We start from the raw sequence: 7,471 nt of genomic DNA, 5'->3' as shown, positions 1-7,471 counted from the left end.
CAGTACTATTCTCTTTTATATATATTATTTTGATCTAATCAGAAACCGCTTAATAAAACTGATGTTCAACTTTGTTAAACGGATAAGATATCGTGGGTTCATTTTAAGCCTAATTTGCATCTTGTATTGCTATTAGTTAGAAAATGAATTTTGGGCTAACACTCTTGATCTTCTCTGAGCACCCTGACAAAAGAGATATTGATTTTCATGAAACGAGCGAAATGTTTTATCCTCTCTTAAATACGTGTTTATGATATATAAGTGCAGTTACGGTTGCTGTGTTCTAATCCAATTATTTACTATTAATTTTGTTATAAGATTTTCAAATCTTATAGGTTTGAAAAGCTGGTTTAGATACTTTCTCTAACTTTTAATGTTAATTTTTTCTTTAATGTCTTATAAAACATCATAACATATGACAGTTTTAGATGTGTTCTCATCATATTTGTAGTTCATATTCATTTTCTTATTTTGAAACAAGTTAAAGATTATGTATAATATTTACTATCTAGAATTCAATTGAGTAAAGATCATATATAGTATTTAATTTTGGTAGTACTAGCAATTTTTGAGTTAACATTGAAATAAATTTTAATGTTAACTAAGAATAAAGAACTAGACTGATATATCCTTCGCCCTGAATTGAAGAATTATTTTTCTGAAGAAACAACTTAATGGCTTTGTCAGCATAAATAGTTTAAACCGCTGCTTTTAAATAGAATTAACGGAAAATACTTATCAAACGTTATTTAGGTTATACCGGCGATCCTTAGTGGATTCACAAAGGCCTATTAACCCATTGTGTTACCGCATACGTTATATAGGAAAAACAGAATTATATTTAACTTATTTTAATTTTTTTATATTATTTTGCATCACATAAGTGCAATAATATAGATTTATGACATCTTCAAATTTATTATCTTCAAAATTAACTTTTTTTTTTGTAATTTGCCAAACAATTTGTCCACATTAAATATATATCTTTTATTTTATCTATTATCAGAAATCTTAATAAAGATGCAAAAATATTTTACATAAATTTTCAAAAGCTTAAAGACCCTGAAAATCATTTGCGCATTAGCTACATATTTATTATATAGTTATATGTAATATATAGAGATATACTCGTAGATGAGATAGCGCTAAACGAAATGTGCAATTACGTCACGCTAATTTGAAGGAATTTGATACTCACACCATGGATACGAATTGCAAGAGCACACACCGAGAAGTTGTTAGGTTTAGATACATTTTACACTATAAGTATTTAAGTATTAATTGTTTGTTTTCTTTTTTATTTCTTTTTTTTTTTTTTTTTGACTTATTTAATACATTTCAAGTGAAAAACTTTGTTAGAATAAGTTTTTTTATTAAATAACATTTTTTTTGCTTGTAACTAAAATGCCGCTTGCTGCCAACTCATCAACTGCAACTGTACAAGTATCTGAAGTAGCGCAATTGACGTTGCAAATGCATTAAAAGTACCAGCAGAAAATGCAGCTCGAGACACTGTGTTACCCATGTTTTGTTGTCTGCTGCCTCGAGTGCTAATAACAAACCCTTTTCCTCCCCTGTCTTTTGCATGCACATTTTATAATGCATAATTTGTAAGTGCTGCATTAGGTTTTCAATTTTATCATTTTAATGTTGCTACTTAATGTTGTTGGCTGGCTGCGACTTCTTCTGTTGTTACTTACTACTGTTACTGATGTTATTGTTGCTGTTGCTGTTGTTGTTGGTGTGTTGCTGTTGGTGTGTTGCTTTTAAGTATAAATTATACAATTCAATTTTTTATATTTGCTTAGTCTACCATTTGATGTTATACGATAGTGACATCTGTTCCGCTGCTGGAAAACATTGTTGCCCGAAGTCGTCTTTCCATTGAATCGATTTTATTGTTTTTCAAGTTGCTGTGTTGGTTGCAGTGTTGGTTGCTGCTCTATTGCTGCTTTTAACTTAAGTTTAGCACCCCACGCGTTCGGCAGGCGACGCTGCCTCCTATCTTTTATTAATTATTTCTTATCAAAATTGTAGATACAATTTGTGCACTTATACGACGACTATTGCTTTATAAACTCGCATATAATCGTATTTATTTGGTCTGGTATGCTGTGTGTTTTGAAATACTTTGGGTTTACTTATGCGTAATTGCAATGCCGTTGCCGCTTGCAATGCTCGTAAATTCATTGATTCATTGATTAATTATCGAAACGTTGTGCTTAATTATTTTCTTTATTAAATAAAATAATATCAATTGGAAAATCGTGTGAAATACGGGTTTCTGTATACTTTAAATATAGATAAGTAGATTTTTATCATTTTTACGTTGCGTAAACGACGTTAATATAAAACTGAATGTAAGTGCTTTATAATTATCATTTGTGGATTAAATAATAAATAGGAGGAAAAAAATATATCCAATGTCTAAGAAATTGTATAAGATAAAATTTAAACAAAGTTCTGTTGTTTGATCCTATAATTTTGAGAAAATTTTTGAGATTAAATTTTAGATATTGTTTTTTATTATCATATGATGTGTTTGACATCTCTACTATTTTAGGCAATTTAATTTTCAGATCATCCTACACAATATCGTGGATTTTTTCAATGTTTTTTTCAGTTCTGACCTCTTTTGGACGATCCGGACGACCTTCATCAAAAGCACTCGTACGACCATGTTTAAATTCAGTTTTCCAATATTTTATTGCAGTTAACAATGGTTCAAGTTTACCGTAAACAGAATCCATTTCCAATTTGATTGCATCATTCATTCTTTTAATTTTTTTTTTTAAATGATATTCAATTTTTTCTACTTTATAATTTAGAAATGGTATTTTAAGCTCCATACTTCACTTTAACGATGTCAATAAAATAGTTGAAGTAGATCATCATTATATTGGAATGAGATAACGCTATATTACACCAAAAAATTAAGTCATAATTTTTAGTCATATTTTTAAAAACTTACTTTTCACAAAAATCGTAGGTATATCAGTAAGAGAAAGAATTTTTCATCTCTCACATACCTCCTTCCTACAAACGGCTTCTAAAGTGAAACTTCAAGTACATAATAAAAATTATTTAAATTAAAATATTAAATAAGTATTAAATATTAAATAAATACTAAATACTAAATAAATACTAAATAAATACTAAATATTAAATATATATCGAAAATATTAAAATTCTTACTGAAAATATTCAGTTGCAAAAACTTTAAGAAAAAAAAAGTATAAGTATCAGCTATGAAATTACAAACAAGATTTGTATTTTTATTACATATATAATATATATTTACACACATTTTTTAAATATGGTCAGAAATAAAATTCTTTCGGTTTATTTATGGTATCATTATTTATTTTAGCGTCTTTTCAATTGATTTCAATGTATTTTTGACAATGTTGATTAACTGCATTATTACTTGATTTAAAGTGTTTTCAATAGAATCGAAATTTTTGTTGATTTTGAAATTCGCCCACAATGGTTTTATCATTTTGAAGTTTGTTTTCTTATTCGGTGAATCGAAGAGACACTTTCACGTTGAAAACATTTATCGAATTTATGAACACCTTAGAACGCCCACCATTGACCAATCTATAATAAATAATTTTAATTTGTTTTTCCTATACGCGCGAGAGTACATTTTTGTATGACTAACACCTACAAGCTTATATTAATTTTTTTTTAAATTTTCTATGTTAAAAGATATGCATAAATTTTGACTAAAATCTATAAAGTGAAAGGTTAGGCCTAATATTCAAATCAAGTAATGTTTATTAAGCAAACAAACAATTTACCAACAAATTGCCTATTAAATACATTGCCGATGTAATTTTGTTTGTAAGGCTATATTTATAGTTGGATTTTTTTATTTCTCTATTAAGTGTTAAAAACTAATCAAACAGTAGCAATTGTTATGTTTGGTTTTTTTCTTTTAGGTCTTCACTGAAAGAAAACACCAAATCTAATGAACTACGGAACGTGCTGACAAATAATGTATACAAAAACGTTAGTGCGACAAAATCCTCAAAAGACCTACTGTATTCGTAACGTAAACATAAAATTCGAAGACAAACAACAACAATAACCAAATATGTCTTGTCGATCTGAGCACGATGATCGTGTTAAAGCTATAAAAATATAACAGATCCTCATCAAATTACCAAATCTACAAATACGAGTACATAAAATTATTTTATAACCAAAATGTTTAGCGTGATTAATTCAGACTACTGAAATAATATACATACATTTTTTTTTCTCACTTTTAGTCTCTGGATACTTATAGAATCAAATTTTTAATAAGCAGAAAGAATAGTTTATATATGTACACAATGTTATGTGTACATGTCGTGTTAAATTTATGATTTGTTTAATTATTTTTTTATTATTTTAACAGTTCATGATCCTCAGGGTAAAGAAGGTAACGTGAACAATATACAATCAAGGACAATTTTGATTTTATCGTTTGTTATTATTTCAATATATGCATATGTGAATTTATTTCAATTGTATATACATATGTGTAACCAGAAAATGTTTGCAACAAGAATACAATACTTTGTATTAAATAAATGAAATTTTAGCTTAGTTTTACGTATGTTTATATGAAATGATCTTATTAAACAAAAACACATGTTCGAATTGCAAGGTGTTTATCTATATTTATATGTATAATCGTTACTGACTAAGTGATCCAACTGCAGGGAGTATAAAAAAAAATAGGAAAGTACCACAGAAGATCAGTAGTTCTTGCAGTGCTTTATTCAATTGAAAGCCAGCACCCCATCTATTCTATTCTGTCGTATAGAAAGACGTTAGTATCAATTGCAATATTATCCCAGATAGAAGGGTACAGGAAAATATTATAGATTTAATACCTTCAGTATGAAACTCTCCATATTATAAAGAAATTTAGATATCTTTCGACTACAGGCATAATTGGTTAGTCGTCTTTAAGAGGTTTGAATTTTATGATATATTATTTAATTTCTATTTATCACATACATTGTTTTCTTACAATCAGTCGTTAAAGAAACTGTTAAATTGTTCTGAGTTTCATATTATTTATTAATACTAGTAAGTCTTAGCAAGTCTCTGCTCTAGTTTTATGTTTTCTAATCAAAGTAAGTAGTTTATTTTAAAGGCCAATTGTAAGAAAATTGTGTAATTAGAATTCTTTTGAATAAAATGCTTGCAAGATGGTAAGTTAGGTTCTTTTCAGTTCGACTTCTCTTTGACAATTTGTAAATCGGTTAATATTAAAAATGGTACCAAAATCCTTTATCCAGACGATTTTTTTGTATTTATGTATATAATAATACTTCGAAATACTTCGAAAAATATATGAATAATAAAAAAAATTAATAAAAAATAATAATAAAAATAATAATAAAAAACAATCAATACAAAATTTTATGCAGAAATATATATAAAAAATCTAAGAAATCGTATATGCAAAAAATTTGTTGACTTTCTATATGTTTTAACCTTTAATTTTGTATAATGTTGTCTTATTTTTAATATAATTATATGTACATACTTTTTTCTAGAAAATCACTATTATAAGAGATGGTATTTTTCTTGAAGAGGTATTCAAAGATCATAATTACAATTTTGATTTAATTTTGTATATCTTTCATCAAATTTATGTGTGAAAATAGTGCCCGCCACTGTTGACAATACTTGTAGTTTGCCGGTAATAAAAGCACAACATATGCAAAATAAGAAATTAAAAAAATAAAATTAGTTTTACTGCCACAAATATTAAAACTATGGCAACATCACACACTATTAGTCGTACCGCTCTCTTCGAATTGTTCGAAATTGTATCTAAATAATTTGCTTATGTATCTGTGAGCTATAAAAATACAAAGTTAAATAAAAATACATAGTCGACTTTTTCCTGCACGTAACAAAACTATAACCAAATAAACTTTTCAAGTCGTATAGTTGCAATGTAACAAATCTTGATTTTTTATGACTTGACTTTTAGTTGCGTTGGTTCTATGGTAAATAGATACTAGGCTAATTTAAATATTTTTAAAAAAATCTTTAAAATTTTTTTTTAATTATTTTTTGTTATATTTTTTATAAATTATACTCTTTATGTTTTTATAAGTTTATTTAATATTTTCATTTATAATCTTCTTTTTATTAAATATCCCATAAAACTTTTTCTATATCTGATATTTTATAATAAATATAAATTTAATAATTTTCTTATAATTTTATATTTTTTTTTGAATAATTTTAAAATTTTTTTTTTTTTAATTATTTTTTAATTATTTTAAGGTATATATCTTTAAATTATTTTTTTTAATATTTTAATTTAATAATATTTTTACTATAATTTAAATTACTGGTTCTATATTGTGCACATGCCTTCGTGTTGTAAAACTAGTATACGTCACAGATACTTTTAGCTTTAGCTTTAGCTAACTAACGTAATCAATATCAACTGTAATCTTGTTGTCACCAACATAATCAGTTTATACAAGTTTTTTTTTTTTTTGTATATTTTTTATATTAAAAGTTTGGTCTTGTTTTTTATTCTCGTCTATATTTTTTATCTCAGCCGCTCTGATGCTATTATATTTTTTGTATTACTTTTATTTTCTGTCTGTCTAACTTTTTACTTTCTTACTTGTCTGTAATGGGGGATTTATTCATAACTTTTTTTTCAATTCTGTGGTCTATTGAAGTCAACACTGATTATAACTTTTAAATAGCCTATGGCTATAGTAGAATTAGTTTCTCAAGGAGATTTCGTTTTTGGTTGAGTTTAGCCTCTAGCATTTTATGTGACACAAATAAAAATTTGTTATATGATGTAGGCATTTGTTTTGAAGTGTGATACATTTTATTTGACAAATAGACTCAGTTTTTAAAAATCATAAGTCTTACAGGTTTGTTCATTAAAAATACCATGCACCATAAATATATTTCACTTTAAGTTAAAATTTTTTAAATAAATATTTTATCTAATCTTCATGTGGTGACGTGTGTAACGTTTAAATGAGGTTACATTATTCTCATCACTACATAACCGTAATTCATGGATAAGAATCTTACTTTCTAATTAAAATAAGCGCGAAATTTTATTTTATAAATATTATTTCAGTTAAAAATAAACAAACTGTTCATAATTGCTATCTAATTCTACATCATTCTATATATAAAACCTTTAAAGATTATATAGTGTTTATTAATATTTAAATTAAAATTTTTTGCAACATTTTTTTACCACATAAAAGTACTTAAAGAGAATCTACTAATCTATTACAAGCTTTAAAAATAATTATATTTTTCATAATTGTAGTTGCCTTTCAGCTCAATTTAAAAACAAAAATAGTGTCAGATTCGGTCGTTGGTTGGTTTAGGTGGTGACTTTCCCTGAGTTCAAATTCGTGTCTTTTTCTTACCGTATCCTTGTTACCAGTTAATTGTTTGGTTGCTTGTATAG

This window comes from Teleopsis dalmanni, chromosome 2 (assembly GCF_002237135.1).
Source record: "Teleopsis dalmanni isolate 2A chromosome 2, ASM223713v2, whole genome shotgun sequence".
NCBI classification, from domain to species: Eukaryota; Metazoa; Arthropoda; class Insecta; order Diptera; family Diopsidae; genus Teleopsis; species Teleopsis dalmanni.
Note: the sequence above shows the minus strand (reverse complement) of the source record.